This window comes from Carcharhinus amblyrhynchos, chromosome 1 (genome assembly GCF_965287045.1).
Source record: "Carcharhinus amblyrhynchos chromosome 1, sCarAmb.v2.hapA, whole genome shotgun sequence".
Taxonomy (NCBI): Eukaryota; Metazoa; Chordata; class Chondrichthyes; order Carcharhiniformes; family Carcharhinidae; genus Carcharhinus; species Carcharhinus amblyrhynchos.
In genome coordinates, this window is record NC_137324.1 from 117,272,641 (window position 1) to 117,291,757 (window position 19,117).

The 19,117-nt window shown below is 40.2% G+C and overlaps 1 protein-coding gene across 7 annotated transcripts in view; it reads right to left on the reverse strand.

The window, feature by feature from the left end:
• Positions 1 to 19,117, reverse strand: part of ndst3 (N-deacetylase/N-sulfotransferase (heparan glucosaminyl) 3) — a 765,674-nt gene that overhangs the window by 282,958 nt on the left and 463,599 nt on the right. For all 7 annotated transcript variants that reach the window (XM_080191467.1, XM_080191474.1, XM_080191492.1 and 4 more), the window contains one exon: positions 6,856 to 6,943. The gene's annotated coding sequence lies outside the window, so the exon portion shown is untranslated. The remainder of the gene's footprint in view (positions 1 to 6,855; positions 6,944 to 19,117) is intronic.

The following is a 19,117-nucleotide window of genomic DNA, read 5'->3' on the forward strand; positions in this document are numbered from 1 at the left end:
CTGGTACTACACGCAGTCCCAGTGCACCGAGGAGAACAATTAAGACTGGGAGAGGATTAGCTGACTGGGAGGGTGTCCAGGCACAACCAAAGGACGTTCTTATCCTCCTTGCGTGAGAGCAAACTTGACAGTTAAAGCTGTCCAGTTTCCTACATGGCACGGGCCTCCCCCGCATAGATAAAATACCAGTGACAGTGGGATGATGCATTTACTTGTCCAGTTAAGAGCCTGAATAGGGGACTCACGCACACAAACACACATATACATGCATGTACACTTGGACATACACATGCACACATACACATTTGCATATATACAGGAGATTTTCCAACCTCCACATCTCGATTTGCGAGCGAAAATCCAGAACCAATTTTTTGGGTCTGCAGTGGTAAACCCACCTTCAGAATTAACATAAAACAGGTAGTAATAAATGACTACTGATAATGCACACTGCCTAATTTTTCTTTGCATTGGTTCAGTATTCAATCCTCACTCAATATGACCAAAAGAATGCAGATTAGCTGGTCATTTATTTCAGTTGCTGTTTGCTTGGCCTCACCATCACATGTGCCTCATTCACCCCATACACTGTATTTCCATTGGAATTAATTGATGTAATGTACTTTGAGGGGCCCTGTGGACATATGGCACTAAAAGCTGCAAATTTTTTTCCTTTCTCTAATTAGTCATTTGGTATTTGATTGTAGTATTTTCAGCTTGATGTTGAGGTTGTTCATTTTCTGCTCAATATTGCCTATTCTTGTTTTATTGCTCTATTGGTCAACCCCACTTCATGTCTTGCAACTTTAGAATCAGCTTTCATAAAAGTTGGAGCTTTAATTAATGCCATCAAGTCTAATTCTTCCAGCCTCTGTCACAATACCAAATTTAATAAGGGCTAAGGTCCATATTTTCCAATATTTCAGGCTCACTAGAAACTACAAGATTTCTTTTCCAGTTTGCTGTACTGCTGCAGTCCATTGTGAGCTCATCTATATCCCTTCTCCCTTTTTGAAAGATCCCCATCATAGTGCCATTTCCATTTTAAAATAATTGCTGCCCTCCCTTTTCCTCTATTTTTCAAATAATTTCACATCTCTTTTGCCCTAGTGGCCTAACAATTTCCAATTATTACTTTCACTTTTGGGCTGGCAGACATTTCCACTTAGATTTCTCTTATCCAAAGTTAAATCAACTGTTTTGACTATATCCAGTCTCCCTTAATTAACATGGCTATTCCTCCCACACATTACTATTTTTATCCATTTTGAGAATGTCAAATTATCACCAAGTTTTAGTTACAGCCGTGTCGGCTAAGCTAATTCTCTTCATTTTTCCTTCCATATGTAAATCTCAAATTGTAATAGGTTATCCTATTAATATAGATATTAGTATAAAGAGTGGTTATGTGTGAGTCAGAAATTTCAAGCAAGCATTGCCAACATGACATAGTGCTCTGGTAAATGTTATGTCAGATTGCACTCTGCTAAAATGCTCTGACTAATTTGCTGATTAAGTCATCTCTTCTTTTAAAAAACATCAAAAAGCATCAATCTGAAATGAAGCAAAAAACACTGGAGAGGGGTCAACAGGTTAGACAACATCCACTGAGAAAATGGAGTCGGTTGATGCTTCAGATGGTTTATGTCTGATTTGACAACTGACTTGTTTCCCTACAGATAAATTTTATGATGAATGCGGTGTTATCTTCACCAAAGGTTTGTATTGCTCTTTGCAGTACTGTCATGGTCATCCAGACTGAAACAAAAAGTTCAAAGAATTCGGAGACGACCCATGAGGTTAAAGAACTGAGTTTTAAGGAAAGACTTGAGAAAATTGGTCTTTTCACTCTTGGAAAGGAAGTAACTGAGAATGGCCCTGAAGGAAGTACATAAGAAGAAAGCTGTATAGAGATGTTGAAGCCAAAACATTTATCACTCTGATTCTTGGGATGGTGGGATTGAAGTCTGAGGAGAGATTGAGTCAGTTAGGATTATATTCATTAAAGTTCAGAAGAATTAGAGGGGAATCTCATCATAACTTATAAAATTAGAACAGGATTAGGCAGAGTAAAAAGGACGAAGGAGCAGGCTCAAAGGGCCAAATGTCGACTCCTGCTCTTATTTTCTAATGTTTGTTTCCATTTTAAGATAAAAGGGCAAAGTTCAAACTGGTAACAGACAAACTTAGAACTGAGGTCAAGAAGTTTTTTCCTACCAAGTATAATAAACAAGGAAAATTGATTTCCAGATAAGGTTGTTGAAGCAAAACCTGAGAACAAATTGAGAGAAAATTGAATGTTGTAATCAGAGGGAAAATACATATTTTTTAAATGTATGAGATTGGTTAAAGGGCCTATCTCATAGGTAACTACTTTGCGATTTCTGGATTTCAATAAACTCAATTCATAAATAATGACTGGCTAAACGAGAACCTACCTTGGCTAGAATACAATCAAAACAATATGTAGAGCAAGTGTACTTAGGTTTCTGAATTTTAATTCCAATCTTGGCAGATAGAAAGTAGGTCTTCTGCTTGCCCTCTCTACAGCTTGTAATGAATACTTTGTTTTTTGCAATCACATAGCCCGGACCTTAATTTCCTATATGCAAGTGTTGAGGTATACAAACACATCTGTGTATGTGAAGGAGAGTACAAATGGAAGCTAGAGTTAAGAGATAAGTTTTATGAATGTTTTACACCTCAGAATGATATTGCATGTTAAGATGTATCTCACAGCAGGCTCCAAACCCAAAGAGAAAGTGTTGATTAAGATATAATAGAGGTGCCAGAAATGGCCAAGTCTTGCAAGTACAGATCCCTTGCAGGCAGCTTCATTAATAACAAACTCTCAGTTGATACTGGAGATGGTTAAGTCAGAGATAGGACAACTAAAAAGAAAAGATCTATGGACAGCAGTTGATATTTGTCGAGTATCACAGATCAGTGAAATGGAGCCAGAAACACAGATGCAATATTACAAGAACTGTGAATTAAGTAATGATAATGCAATAAAAATAGTCCAGTCAGTTTGTCAGCAAAAGATAATAGATTATAACTACTGTAATAAATCATGAGGAAAGAAATGTCTAGAACACAGCCAAATACAGGTGCTAAATAAAAGCAAAACTTTTCTTGCCAAACAAGCAAAGAACTTTAAAAGTAAGTTCAGAGTTGAAATTGCCTACTCAAAAAAAGGATTAATTTTGCGGCTGTGGTTCAGACAAGGGATGCTGCTGAATATACAACCGTTCTCATGATAAACAATAGAATTATTTGTTTCAGATTAGATTCAGGATGTAACATCATGCGATAAATAGTTTACAAAAAGCTAAATACAAAATTGAGGACATCTAATGCCAAATTAGTGATGACATCAAACTGCAACATGGTGTATGAACATAAAGTCAAATATCATAGTTTAGGATTTTGAATACTGGGACAATTAATACATGTATCCTGACAGTCTGACTGTATCCACTGTTAGTATTGATCAAAAATGTTAGTGGAGCTGTGAACAATAAATGCCTAAAAGCGACAGAGAAATATATCAATGCACTGACGTGCTTGTGATGTGTTGTATGGAAGCCAAGCTTAAACATGTACCAAGATAAACAAACATCCTGTACATTGGGATAAACATTGAATTTAGAAGTAATGATGTGATGTGATAAAGAAAATGAAGATACTGGGTCAGCGAAGCAGGAACAACAATGAAGTAAAAGAGACAATAGCCTGGATTTTCATCTTCCAGGTGGGCAGTGGGAATTGGGAAAAATCCCAGCTTGACCTGCCCACCTTGCAAGAAAGTGCCTGCTAAGGTGGGATCTTCATTACTAGGCTACCTGGATGGAAGTGCAGAGGCAGGCACAGCAGCTGTTGAATGCCAAGGTGGGCAGTTTAAAAGGTCTGAAGGTGCTGCAGTGGAAATTTTAACATAAATGCCATCCAGCTCTCACCCCTCAGATCTCCTTCACCCTATAAACACTCCACATGCCCCATCCATGCCACCCAACCCCTTAGCCATCTCATGTCCTCTTATGCAAAGCTTTTTCCTCCACCCACCCCTCCATATTCCCATGTTAGGTTCCACCCTTCCACCCTCCCCTACATTCCCTCTTGCCTCCTATGCCCAGCTTTGGTACTTCCATGGCCCATTGTCACTTTCTAGGCCCAATGGACATCAGTGTAAAGTGGAATATGTAAGACAAAGCTTTGAAAAAATGTACTCCATTATTAAATTCCTCTTATGAAAAAAAATCTTGACTGAAAGCTAATAAATGTGTCAATCATCTAGGCCCTGTGAAGTATCACAAACCACAAGCACTTGCAACCAGTTAAGCTATATAAATGAACATATTTAGAAGTTCAGAGAGCCTGAACTGTCTATCAAAAATGCCAACAGTGGGGAGCAGATGTTCTATTATTTTAACAGCTGTCTGGGCTCTCCGCTAACATACATAGTGAGACTTGGCTAAGAGTCCAGGCAGCTATTAGAATAACAGAACACCTGCTCCCCAGTATAGACAACATTTGATTGATAATTTAGATTTTCTGATCTTTTCACTGTTTGTTTGCATAATTCAATTGGCTTCAACTGCTTAAGGCTAGTGGTTTTGGAAACTTTGAAAGGCCTGGATGCTTGGCACTTTTAGCAGTCCAGATTGTTTTATCATAAGAGAAATAAATCAATAGATTACTTTTTTTTCACACATTCTACTTTACACTTACATTCATTGGTTCCAGAAAGTGTGCAGTGGGTCAATGGGCATGGAAGTGCACAAGCTTGGCGTAGGAGGCATGAGAGGGACCTTCTGAACTTAATTTTTAAAAGATCCCTCATGCACACTCTGGTTCGCCACTCCTCTAAGGGACCATGAACTATGAGTCTTCAAAAAGCAGGCCCAACTCCATGAAAACTGCAGTGGAATAGATGAGACATCACCACAATGGAACTGGCGGGGTCAGGAGTGCCAGAAGCAGAATTGAGAAAGGAAGCAGCCTGCACACTTTAAAGGCGATCCTGAAAATTGCACAGCCCAGTAACAGGTTTGGGAAAGTCAGAACTGGGACTCACCCATCATTTTTAAAGGGCTGCCAAGTCAACCCAACATGGTGAAAACCCAAACATATTACTGAGAATGTGTCTCGACCCTGAAAATATTAATCAACCAACAGAAAGGGAACATAACGTAATGAACACTCTCGAGAAAGTAATATCACACTATGTTCCCCGTCTGTGGTTTAATGTCAAATGCCAAAATACCTTGTACGTTTGAAGCAAATTGTAGCAACTGGTAAGTACAATTGGATAAAGACTCTTAAAAGTTGTGTAACTTTAAATAGCCTTCTTGGAAGTTATATAAACACCAGAATACATTTGTAATCACTTCAGCTGCAGACATTTTCTAACTCAACAGTCCAGATTTTGCAGTTAGTGGCAAAGTAATGACATTTGCTCCTGACCTTGAGAAAGGCAGCCCAAATAGAATTAACAGGTTCTAGAATACAGACTTTGTCTAGTCTGATGCCACTTTGAAATTAGGGGTGAAACCATAATCAAGTAGTGACGAAGCTAGCCCATTGCACTTGGATTGCACTGATGCTTATGATCATGATTTGCCTAAACTAGGGTAGAATAAAGAGTAAGGGTAGCCAATGAGATTAAACCAAAGCTTTGCCTGATGCAATATTTCAAAGCCATCTTGGCCTTTTGGCAAAGAGGTCAGTTTGGATCTTGTTTGATCGGGACCTGTAGCAATAGGCAAAATGATAGAGAGCACCCAAGCTGATCAATCAAAGGGAAGAATTTTCACCGACGACAAACAGGTAGCAAAAAAGCAAAGAGTATTATCCACTTTTAAATCATTGCTCAGGAAGTGAAATGCACATTGCAGCTTATACACGGGAGATAAGGAAGAACTAAAAATATCAGACATTAAAAAGAACTTTTATAAACTGCAATTATTAAATGATCTTCTGAGGGATTGAAACCACATACTTATAAAATTTTCTTTTCAGGATCAGAGAGGTTATTCATAAGTAATTATGACTGAGTACAATGATAAAAATGTAGCTAGTCGTGACTGAATAAGGCACAACTTCTTAATTAATCCTTGAAAGGAATAAAGGTTCATAATAATTAATTGCTTTCCATTCGATTCCAGCTGTGAAGATTGCAGTGGTGCACCCTACAGTCTGTCACTGACAGCTACTTCTTGATTTCTACATTTAGTTCTGCATCAGATCAGTTTGAGATGAAGAAAGTTATTGAACACCTCTTACAGAATATGTGCTTTTTAATGATAAGGTTTTCTTTTCAGTGAACAACAGGGGGTTCAGCTGAGCAGTTCCTGTAGTTCACACAAAAATCAACTTGAACAATCCGAGACTCAGATGAGGGAGAAGGAATCATAGGCCATTATCTTTTCTCCCTTTTCCTTCGCCGCCACTGCCACCTCTATTTAATGTCCGGAACTGTCGGTGAAGAGTCAAAACAACTTTTTGTTCAAAAGAAATGTTGGTTTGAGGTCCTATATCAAAAGAATTGTGTTCTATTTCCAAATGTGAGGTTCAGTAAGATGATGATTAAATTTTCCTTCAAAGGCTCTATATTGCATCTCAATCAGTCTATAGAAATTTCAGTGCTAACTTTGAAATTCACTCTGCCTTCTGAGGGATAAGGGCCGAATGCAGGCAATTGGAAATAGCTTAATGGTGAAAAACTGGGCAGCATGGGCAAGTTGGGCTGAAGAGCCTGCCTCCATGCTGTAAACATCTATGACTCTTTGTGCAGAGGTCAGAAATTTGCTGTCAGTCTTGTTCAATAATAATAGTGAGAGATAAAAATTTTACCTTGATTTTAACGCAAATCCTGATCCTGAGTTTTGCAGATCTGAGATGACACTGAAGGAGTGGACGCTATTACAGATGATATCTTGTTCTGGGGAAAGGATGATGAGAAATATGACCAAAGGTTATAAAAAGTCTATCAAATAAGAAAATACCTTGTGAATCAGTGTTAACTCCAGGTGAAAGAGTTCAGTTGCATACAACACTGACTCACAGCAGAAGAACTCAAGGATGATATCAGCCGTGGCTCATTTAGTGGCTCTTTCATCCCTGAGTCACAAAGTAGTGGGTTCAAGTCCAACTCCATGACTTGACCACAAAAAAATCTAGCCTGGCACTGCGAAGCAGCACTGTGAGAATGTTGCACAGTCAGGGTTGTTGTCTTTTGGATGAGAAGTTAAAGCCACAGACTTTCCTGATCTCCAGAAATTTTCCAACTCAATAGCATAGATTTTGCAGTCAGTGGCAGAGTAATGACATTTGCCCCTGACCAGGGAAGAGAGCTACTCACATAGAATTGCAGGCTGTGAAATGCAGCCTTCCTCTATTCCAAGATCACTTTGAAACTAACACTGCTATAGTGGCATCTATGGCAGCAAGCAAAAGAATAGATGAACGTAAAAGCTCCAACTGTCCAATTTTGAGGACGAGCAGGAGAGTTATTCCAGTGCCCTTGTCAATATTTATCCCTCAATCAATGTCACAAAATAAACACATTATGTGGTCAGAATCTCACTGCAGTTTATGGACGCTTGCTGAGTGTAAATTAAATAACACATTTCCAAAATTACAACAGTGACTACACTTAAAGAGTACTTCACTGGCTGTAAAACACTGTAGGATGTCTAGTGGTCATGAAAAACACGATATAAATACAATTTTTTTTAAAGTGTAGAAAGCAAACAACAAATAAAGACCTGCAGGTCGTCAAATACTTAGGCAATTTCCTGTCTAATTTGTCATAAAGTCATAACGAAAGCTATCTCACAAAGATATGGCATAGCATCTGAATATTAAGCAAGAAAAGGTAATTCAGAAGCTGCAATCCCAGATGATAGAAATCTCATGCTGAAATATTGTGATGTGACCAGGGTTGGTAAGAATTTCTGTTGAGGTTTCCAGCAAAACAACCCATAGCATACGCCTCTCAAGCATTTACGCCAACTCAATACAGATACATACAAAATGCCATAATTCACAAAGTGACGCAGCCTTATCCTCTGTTGACCACACTGTCTGTCTGTGCTACTTATTAATTTGTAGAGAGATCTGTTACCTGATGTCAAATAGTGGGCAGGATTCTCCTCACCTCCCACAATGTGTTTTGTGGTGGCGGAGACGGCCCGTTGGCCAGTGGTGGGGTCTTTCGGCCCTGCCATTGTCAACAAGAATTCCCATTCACTCTCTCCACCACCAGGGAACCCACAGTAAAGGGTCGCTGTCAGCTGGACCAGAAAATCCTGTCTGGTCCCATCCATGGTTTCCTTTGCCCACTTCCCCATAGTAGCGTGAAACATCTTAACCTTGTAATAAGGTGGACATGTCACAACCCAAACTCCCTTTCATCTTCAAAAGAAATGAACAGTTTACCACACAACTATTTACAACCTGGTACCTACAACACGTGGCTGGGACTTGGGGAGACTTGCAGCTGTAAATTGTAAACTGAGAGACTGCTGCATTGTCTCCAAATATGTTGCATCTTTGTTTCAATAGAAGTCTAAGCATTTCTTTGATCTTGAACAGTCAAACCAACCAAGTTTACTATGAGGCATTTCAGAATAAATGATATGATTTTCTTAATTGACCCTAACGTCATGGACAAAATTTGTGTGTTATTTTCTGCTGCCTCTGATCAACGGTTATAGATAATGTGGTGTGTATGTTCTTATCTTCAGAGTGATTTACCAGAATTTTACTGCCCTGCCCATCACAGGAATCATAGCAGGTGAGGGGCAAACCACAGAAAAGTCGGTTGACCTTGGGCAAGATTTTACGGTTTTGGGATGAGCAAGGCCATAAAATTCCACCCATTGTCTCTATTAAATAACTCCAACAGCAAGATTGAGAGTTATAAAATAAAGTGGGTTATTTACGATCACAAACTTGCCCCAGATGTTTAAGTGCATCTATCACTCACTCATTACACACACTCACCAAGATTAGACATAGATGGATATAAAGCAACATGGTTACAATTTAGGTATTTGTATTTAATTATGCATGGGGCGTGGGCATTGTGGGTTAGGTCAGTGTTGTTGGCTATTCCCAATTACTCTCACGAAGATGGTGGTGAGCCACCTTTTTGAACCACTGCAGGTCATGTGATGTAGGTACACCCATAGTGCTGTAAGGAAGTACATTCCAGGATTTTGACATAGTGAGTAAAGGAACTATGATATAGTTCCACATGAGAACGGTGCATGGCTTGGAAGGGAGCATGCATGTAGGGGTGTTCCCATGTATCTGCTGTCTTTGCCTTTCTAAGTGGTAGAGGTTGTAGGTTCAGGCTCAGGAGCCTTGGTGAGTTACTGATTTCATAGGTAGATGTTAGTTTCTCTCTTGTTGAAGGATGGCACAATTGTTAGCACTGCTGCCTCACAGCGCCAGGGACCCGGGTTTGATTCCCAACTTGGGTCACTGTCTGTGTGGAGTCTGCATGTTCTCCCCATGTCTACGTGCGTTTCTCCGGGTGCTCCAGTTTCCTCTCACAATCTGAAAGACGAGCTGATTTAGGTGCATTAGCCATGCTAAATTCTCCCTCAGTGTACCTGAACAGGTGGTGGTCTGTGGCGACTACAGGATTTTCACAGTAACTTCATTGCAATGTTAATGTGAGCCTACTTGTGACTAATAAATAAACTTTAATTGTCTGGCACTTGTGACTTATCAGCCCAAGCCTGAATATTGTCCAGGTCATCCTGCATATGAACATGGACTGCTTGAGGAGCTGAGGAGTCACGGACAGTGCTGAACATTGTGCAATTATCACAAACATTCCCACTTCTGACCGTAGGACAGAGGAAAGGTCATTGACGAAGCAGGTGAAGATGTTTAGGTCTAGGACACAACCATGTGGATTTCCTGTAGAAATGTCCCAGTGTGGAGCTGACTGACGTTCAATAACCACAACCATTTATCTCCTGATTCCCAGTGACTCTGGCTTTGTTAGGGGCCCTTGATGCCATACTCGATCAAATGCTGCCTTGATGTCAACTGCAATCCCTGTCACCTCACTTTTGGAGTTCAGCTCTTTTGTACATGTGTGGATCAAGGCTATAATGAGATCAAGAGCTGAGAGGCCCTGCCAGAACTCAAACTGAGTGTCAGTGAGTAGGTAATTGCTGAGTTAGTGTTGCTTGATAGCAATGACGATGACAGCTTGCATTGCTTTGCCAATGATTGTGAATAGATTAATGAGGTGGCAATTGGCCAGGTTGGATTTGTCCTGTTGCTGGTGTATAGGACATACCTGGAAAATTTTCCATATTGCCGGCTAGATACCAATGTTGTAGCTGAACTGGAACAGCTTGGCTCGGGGGATGCTGGAACGTAAGTCTTCATCACTATTGCTGGAATGTTGTTTAGATCCATGGCTTTTACAGTATATGGTGCCTATAGCTGTTTATTGACATCACATGGAGTGAATCAAATTGGCTGAAGACTGGCATCTTCAGGAAGCAAGTATGAACAATCCACTTAGCAATTCAAGCTGAAGATGGTTGCAAACACTTCAACCCTATCTTTTGCCTCAATATGCTGAGCTCCTAATCATTGAGTTTGAGGGTATTTATGGAGAGTCCTCTTCCTGTTAGCTTTCTAACTGCCCACCACAATCCCCACAGTCTCTTTCATTGTAGGCCTATAGTTTCTTAGACAAAATTGATGTTTTAGTTGAAATCAATGTCTTGTAAAGCAGAAGGTGCTTAATAATATGAGGCTTCTTGTAGTCCAATTTCCAGAAGATTGGTGCCCAGGTGAACCTGAAGTTGGAACAAATTGAGGGAGTCCTTTTCCCACTTTCGTGTCATTGTGGTTTAGTGCCTTGGCTGTTTGGATTATGGGCAGTAGGGTTCAATCGAATTCTTTACACACAGCTTCTGCTGCATTTTTCAAAGCGAACAGAAAGAATGGCTTTCTCATCCTATGACATTTTTCGCGACCAAAGTCTTTTTCCAAATAACGTAGGAGATTAGGTTGATTATACATCCTGCAATGTGGATTTCACACCATGAGAATTTGACACAGTTGCATTTGAATGAAGCAATCAATTTGAAATTACCCTTTTGATTTAATTCCAGGAAAGGGCATTGAGTCAATCACAATCTTAAATGTCCCTTTTATTCTCTCCTGAGTCGAGGGAGTACCTTCAATCCACGAGGAAGTCAAGGGGATCGCAGCCTTTTATGGTCAGTTTTGAGGTATAAAAACCACTTTGAACGTCAGAATATACCGGGACAGGTCACTAAATTTAAAACAATAATCCCAAACTATAATAATTTATAAATGGCATAATTTTATCAATGTCACCTGAGAAAATGTCTGGTATCCTGTCTCCTGATACTACTGGGCAAAGCTATGTAAAAAGAAGCAAAGAAAAGGAAACATTACACAGAAGTGAATCTCGTGATCTTGGAATTGAATGACAAGCATGGAATTTGAAATTGATCATGAGTTACAATTGGAGAGGGACTTGGGAAGATATTTGACTATTGAAGGAGAGCTTCTCTTCAAAGTCACAAAGTTCACTTGTTCGCCAACTTGATTAAAACAAATGGAAAGCTGCCAGGGGACTAAAAAGTCTAGGTTTCAAAGAGAGGTTTTGTACTACTATCACAGACGCTTTGATCTCATCTTTGATTGAGCTTAATCAGCACAAATTGCAGATGCGATTAACTGGATGTCCAACATGTAACACTCACTGGAAGTCTGCAGGTCAACGAAAGCACAAGGCTTTTCCAATCATTATAAAAAGTTGAGACGGCTATATTTGAATTTCAGTCAACGCAACATTCTGCCCTCTCAGATATGTCTACAATTCTTATTGAAACTCAGCAAGTCAACTGATACTGTAAGTTCAAACTGGATTGCACATAGCAAGCAACAACTTGCTAGACACAGAATTGCAGATAAAGTGGTTTCAGCTACTCTCAGTTTACAAGTACGGAATGCTGAGCATTTGGTAAAGTATGCAGATTCAAAAATGTTATATTGTCATCAAGCAACTCACACTCAAATGGGAAAATTAAAAATCTATCTATAAAGCTTGTTAAGGAAAGCAGGAGGTTATCACAAACATTTATCCAAATTGAATAGTAATGGCACATTTGGAAATGGTACAGTGCCACCAGCATTGTCATAGAATCGCTACAGCACAGAAGGAAGACATTCAGCCCAACGAGTCTGCTCTCTGAATGAGCATCTTACTGAGGCCAAATCCACCCCACCCTATCCACATAACTCCGGGAACTTACCGTGGTTAATCCACCCAACCTACACTTCTTGCGTCACTAATGGCAACATAACATGGTTAATCCACCTAAACTGCATATGTCTGGACTGCGGGAGGAAACCCACACAGCCATGGGGAGAACGTGCAAGCTCCACACAGACAGTCATCCAAGGCTGGAATTAAACCCAAGTTCCAGGTGCTATAAGTGTGCCACCGTGCCATTTGATGTGATGTAGAATGATACCAACCATTTGCACTTCAGAATGATCACACACAATGAACTGCTCACAGTCGTCCAAATGCAAATAAATTAAGCAAATTAAACATTGTAACAATTTCACCTTTTAAAATGATTGCTGCCAGGCTACATAATTAGAATGCACATACCCAACAAAATCAATGAAAGTCATCAGTCTGCAACATACTGGTGGGGTAAGCAGAATTTCAGCAGCAAAACAGATGTCTTCAAATTGTCTTCATGTTTGGAGCTCATGTCCAAAAATCCATTGGAAGAAATCCCTGCATCTTAGAGGAAGCTTCAGTGCATTTAAGAATGATGCCTGAAGGAGCAAAGCAATTGGAGGATTCTATTTAATCAATGTGAACCAATCAGATTGGTTAAATAAATTTGGAATCCAGGAAGCACTGAGGAGTTTGAATTCTATATCAAATCAGAAAATTAAAGGAAGAGGAAGAAAATATTGGATTAAGATAAAGAAAGGATAAGGGTGAAAAAATAGCTATAAATTTTATTTCTTTAAAATCAGAACCTTGAGGGAGTACAATTCTAGACTTGCAATAGAATAATTTTCAGTGCCAGAGGGGGTTATTGGAAGTAATTCACAATTATGTTGATAAAAAGCTGCTTACACACTAATTACTAGCTCTAAATACCAGCAGTCATTTTCCTTTGTATCTGATACACACATACAGCAACCCCAGAATATTCAGTGCATTTCTGTGGTAAGAAGACAGTCAAGTAACATTTTCATGAAACAAAGAGGGGAACAACACAACTCCGATTGCAACTTCAGGATATTGACATTTAACTGCACACCTATTCCATTTCTGAAGTTGCATTAACTTTTTCACATATAAATCAGTTGGCACTTTAGCCACACCATAATTTTGGTGGAAAATCTGGCCCAATGAAAGAGAAATCCATTCACTCCTTCTCCTGGTGCGAAACAGACTCCATTGATCCCTGTAGGGGCAGGCAGCAGCACAGACCATTAAGGGCATGGACTATAAAACACTCTTCGATGTATCAATGAACAAAGTTGTTATGGGCCCTGCAAGCAGAGGCCCACAACATTGTCTGCCCCTCTTAATGTTCCATCTCTCAAATGGTAGCATCACTTAATGTTCTCAGTAAAATGTTACATTGCATAGAGCCATCTAGTGAACTGCAGTGGAACTGATAGATAAACATTTATTGCTGTGGCACTTGTGTGGGAGGAAAATCAAATGTCTTTTGGATCACTGTGAATAGATGCAACTTTCTGGATCCCAGAATGTCATTAGGAAAAATGCAAGTAATCCCAAATTTCCTCAGGACCCAGGGTGTCTTTGTGGACTGACTGGATCAAGCACCACTAGGTATGTGCATGAAATAAAACAGAGGCAGAAATCTGTTTCAATGGTAAAAATGGGGCAGGGGTGGTTGGTGGTCAACAGGCAGACTCGGTACCCTTTTTCATAGAAGCTTGATGCCACAAAAGAGACAGGGCTGGCAGGGTGGCATCAATCTTTCCACCCCCAGAGAAACTGAGAATTATCCCCAACCATCCTTAAAGACTGATCCAAATAAAAAAGAACGTGCTGAATAAATGTTTAAACTGTTTTAAATTAATTAAAATGGTAAAACAAAACATGCAAGAATAAATACTGTGGTAATCAAAGGAAAATAATGCAAATTTCTCACATCAAGAATAAAATGGATTCTTCCTGAAAACCAATCTTGTCTGAAATCATATTTTCTAAGCAGGTGAAATATTCCCAAATACCTACTTTGATTTTTTACAAAACAACACTCAGTGATAAGCTGTGACCTAATTTTGCATCAAAGTTTAGTCAAAGTTGTGAAGCCTCAATGTACATCTCATGTAAATAGTAAAAGATCAGAATTGGGAGCAGGAGTAGGCCATTTGGCCCATTGAGTTGCTTGTCCATTCAATGCAATCATGGCTGATCTTATTCTGTCATCAAATCCAATTTACTCCCTGTCCCCCATAAATCTTATCTACTTCTTTGATCAGAAATCTGTCTAATTCAATAGTGAATATATTCAATGACCCAGCCTCCGTTGCTTTCTGTGGAAGCCAATTCTAAAAACTAACAAATCTTTGACAGAAAATTCAAAGAAACATAGAGACCAGAAGCAGGAGTAGGCCATTTAGCCCTTCCAGCCTGCTCCACCATTTATCATAATCATGGCCGATTATCGAATTCAATGTCCCGATCCCCTTTTCCCCCCAAACCCTTGATCCCTTTAGCCCCAAGAGCTATATATAATTTCTTGAAATCAACAACGTTTTGGCCTCAACTACATTCTGTGGCAGTGAATTCCACACATTCACCACCTTTTGGGTGAAGAAATTTCTCCTCACCTTAGTTCTAAAACGTTCACCTGTTATCCTTAGACTATGACCCCTAGTTCAGGATTGCCCCACCATCGGGAACATTCTTTCTGAATCTACCCTATCTAACCCTGTTAGAATGTTGTAACTTCTTATGAGATTTCCTTCTCATTCTTCTAAACTCCAGTGAATATAATCTAACTGACTTAGTCTCTCCCCATAAGACAGACCTGCCATCCCAGGAATTCCTCTTGCTCTCTAACTTAGAAGTGAGATGCCTTATTTTTAAACCGTGTCCCTCTATGTCCTGATTTCCCTCATCAGTGGAAATATCCTTCCAGCATCTGTCTTGTCAAGCTCAGCCCCCTCAGAATTTGATGTTTCAGTAAGGTCACTGAATGAATATGGGGTCAACCTGCTCAACTCTGCTTCATAAGACGTCCTTTCATCCCAGGAATCAGCCTAGTGAAACTTCTCTAAGTACTCCCAATACAAGTACACAAAAATTGTACAGCATACTCCAAGTGCGATTTCACAAACACCCTGTGCAACTTCAGCAAAAGGCTAACATCTATAGTTCTTCCTCTTTGCAAAAAGGCCAACATTCTATTTGTCTTCCTAATTACATGCCATACCTGCATGCCAACTTCTCTGATTCATATACAAGGACACCAAGATCCCACTGTAGAATTCTGCAGTCTCTCTCCATTTAAAAATGTTCTGCTCTTCTTCTCTTCCTATCATATTATTGTGAAACAATATAGCTTATGTTGGCTCCTCAACCTTAGTTTTTATATCGACAAAAAGCCATCCGGTCTGGGTAAGTGCGCTGTTATACTTAGTAACAGATGCAGCAGCCACACAATGCTGATCACGCAGTTAGGTTTGGCTGTAATCGTATGATCATCATCAGCCAGCTGGTGCGGTGACTTTATTTTTAATTTGAATTCCAATTAAAAATGTCAACAAGCAACTTAAAAATAAACACACACACACACACACACATTGTAAAAAGCTTTCAATTCTGCAGCAAAGCTATTGAGAGAATCTTGAAGAAAATATCTTTGTACATTCAAGGTTTCTTGATAACACATGAATTTCTGCTGGAAAACTTCATTTAAGTTTGCTCTGTACTGGGATGGCCCTGACTATGAGAATGGCTCAATGTTCTTGGTGTGGCTGCAAAAAGCCTAAAATCTGGGATTGTGGGATGTGCATAGTGTGTAATGGTTACCCTCAGTATAAACCAGCTGAATAATAAGAAGCAATGCAATATTTTACACATTTGAAAAAAATTCAGAATGGCTGAATTTTTTTTCTCCTTATGTGGGTTTCTCTGCTTTACCTCTTTCTAGGCACCTGAATTTTACAAGTACACTTTGAAGCTATGTTTTGTTAACAGACCACTCAGCACTTGGGAACTTCAGCCTGTTGGGAAATTTGTGTAAGGAGTGGATGCTATTAATATGATAAGTTATGATCCCAGGTGATGTTACTGCTGGGAAGGAAGGTCCCAGAATGGAACCCTGGCTCAAAAGATTTTGGCTTTTACTGAAAATAAAATGGATGAGCAGTCATAGAACTGCCAATTAGCTTTTAACACAAGAAAATGAAAAGTCTGATTAAATTCACTACCCTTTCACAACACCTATATCTTGACAAATGTAAATAGATTTTTAAAGTTAACACAAGTTACAAAATATATCTTGTATAATATTGGTCTCAGTAAGTGCACAATCCCTGTAAATCTACAGGCCAACTGTAGTCAGACACACCATACTCTGAAACCAAGTGGCAAATGCCACCCAATCCAACTTATGTGGATTTCTAATCAAAATCGTTCCACATGACCATCACGCTCTGAGCCAACTGGTCTCACTGGACTGTGACTTCCGCACAAATGTTTTCAAACTCCACTCTTGACACAACGCACCTTAGAATGTGCTCCCATTCAACATTTTCTCTCAGATGCTTCACCAAGTATCAACTTCCAGGATTTTAATCTCTCCTTTCAGTCTTCCTCTGCATTGAATTACCTCTGCATTCAAGCTTCCACAGTAAGAGGTCTGACAACACCAGGTTTAAGTCCAACCGATTTATTTGATAGTAAACTCACAAGCTTTCGAGGTTCCCCTCTTCGTCAGGTGAATGGAGAGTTCTGGCCTCAGACAGTACATATAACAGCACAGACAGTAAACTGATAGGTAAACATTTGGTAAACTGATAGGTAAACTGTCTGTGCTGTTATATGTACTGTCTGAGGCCAGAACTCTCCATTCACCTGACAAAGAGGGGAACCTCAAAAGCTTGTGAGTTTACTATCAAATAAATCAGTTGGACTTAAACCTGGTGTTGTCAGACTTCTTACTGGGTTTACCCCAGTCCAACGCCGGCATCTCCATTTCAAGCTTCCAAACAATGATAAGAGTGCCACTACTTCACAGGCTGTAATAAGGTTGCCAGCCTTAAGATTACTCCAGATGTCTGGCTTCTCCACTTTAAAATTGGCTAATGCCGCTGGCTCTTCAACCAGAGCACAGGCTCTGCTGCTTACTTTAACTTCACCCTGAAGGAACCCTGTTCAAATTCTTCTTGAGTTTATTTTTATCCCAATTCTAGAACTACCAGTACTTTAGCTTTTGATAACTGCATGGCAACGCAGTGGTTAACACTGCTGTCTTCCATAGCCAGGGACCTGGATTCGATTCCCGGCTTGGGTCACTGTCTGTGTGGAGTTTGCATGTTCTCCCTGTGTCTGCGTGGGTTTCCTCCCACTGTTTGAAAGATGCGCTGGTTAGGTGGATTAATGATGTGGATATGCCAGCGTTGGACTGGGGTAAACACAGTAAAAAGTCTGACAACACCAGTAAAAAGTACTATCAAATGAATTGGTTGGACTTAAACCTGGTGTTGAGAGACTTTTTACTAGGTGGATTAACCCAAACAAATGCCAGAATGTGGCGACTAGGGGAATTTCACAGTAACTTCATTGCAGTGTTAATGGTAACCCTCACCTGTGACTAATAAATAAACTTTTAACTTTATAAAACTTATTCCACTGTTCTGCCTTTGCTTCTGGCAGTGAAAGAGAAATGTTTCCTCTCTAGCCACCTGGCTCCAACTGTCTTGGGTGCAGATTAAAACAAAACTCCAGAGGTCTTTTTAACTTAGAATAGCCCCTGGTTGCTAAACAACAACTTCATCTTTCTTCAACCTCTGTTTGTTTTCATATGTTTAACATGAATCTAACTAAGTTTTGAATCCTTTCTTTCACAAATATACAATTAAACTCACCTAAATTTATATCCTATTTCTAAGATCCAAAAATATAAATATAGCTGGTTTTCATTGGGCCTGCTAGCTCCTGGCAGGAATCCCAACAGGCAATGAATTGGACACAGGCCCAAAACCTGGCAAATAGTGGCAAACCAGTTGCAATGCTCCCAACCTGTCCTGTCAGCCCTGATGAGGTTGTCAACCGATGATACATATTCAAAAAGCCTAATATACACATGTTAGCTGGAAGCATGAATAATCACTTTCCTATGATGCACTGGCCCCACCACAGGGAAGTCCAGTGGGTGGGGTTTGGTGCAATTCCTGACAAACGTGAACTTGGTGCCTTGTACTGGTTGGGGTTTGGGGGGGGGGGGGTGGATTCACTGTGGGTCACTCCTCCAGGATATTGCTCTCGTGGCTGCACTTCACTTGCCCTTGCTGCCTTGAGAAAGGTGGTGTTCACTCTCAGGATGGTGTTTCTGGGAAAGGTATTCATTAATGACTTTGTCCTTTAGGACCTTTGCAGTGGCTTAGTCACTTTGATGTCCATGCCCGATGGACACCTGGAATCTTTCAAAATCACCACAGCACTCCACTCCACATGATGGATTGCCCCAGGTTAATGTCATTAACTCCAGGCATTAAATGACCTCCTTAAAAGTGTTACAGAGAGGACCTGTCAGTTTTACCAGGGAGATCCCCTTGCTTTCTTTCATAAGACTCAGCTGCTTGAAAACCTCTTTGAAGTGGCATGATGGCCTTGGTGGTGTGCGTAGCGGGGGTGGGGGGCGGTGGTGTTGATGGCCTTTGTGATGTGTTGGGGGGGGGGGGTGGATGGGGGGAACGTGGGGGCTGATGAGAGGGCATGACCCATTCTTTCATTGGCAGGGTAGTTGCCCCTATGTGCTGAGGGGTTCTGGCTATTGCCCTTGTCAGCAAGGAGTTGCCATGTCCA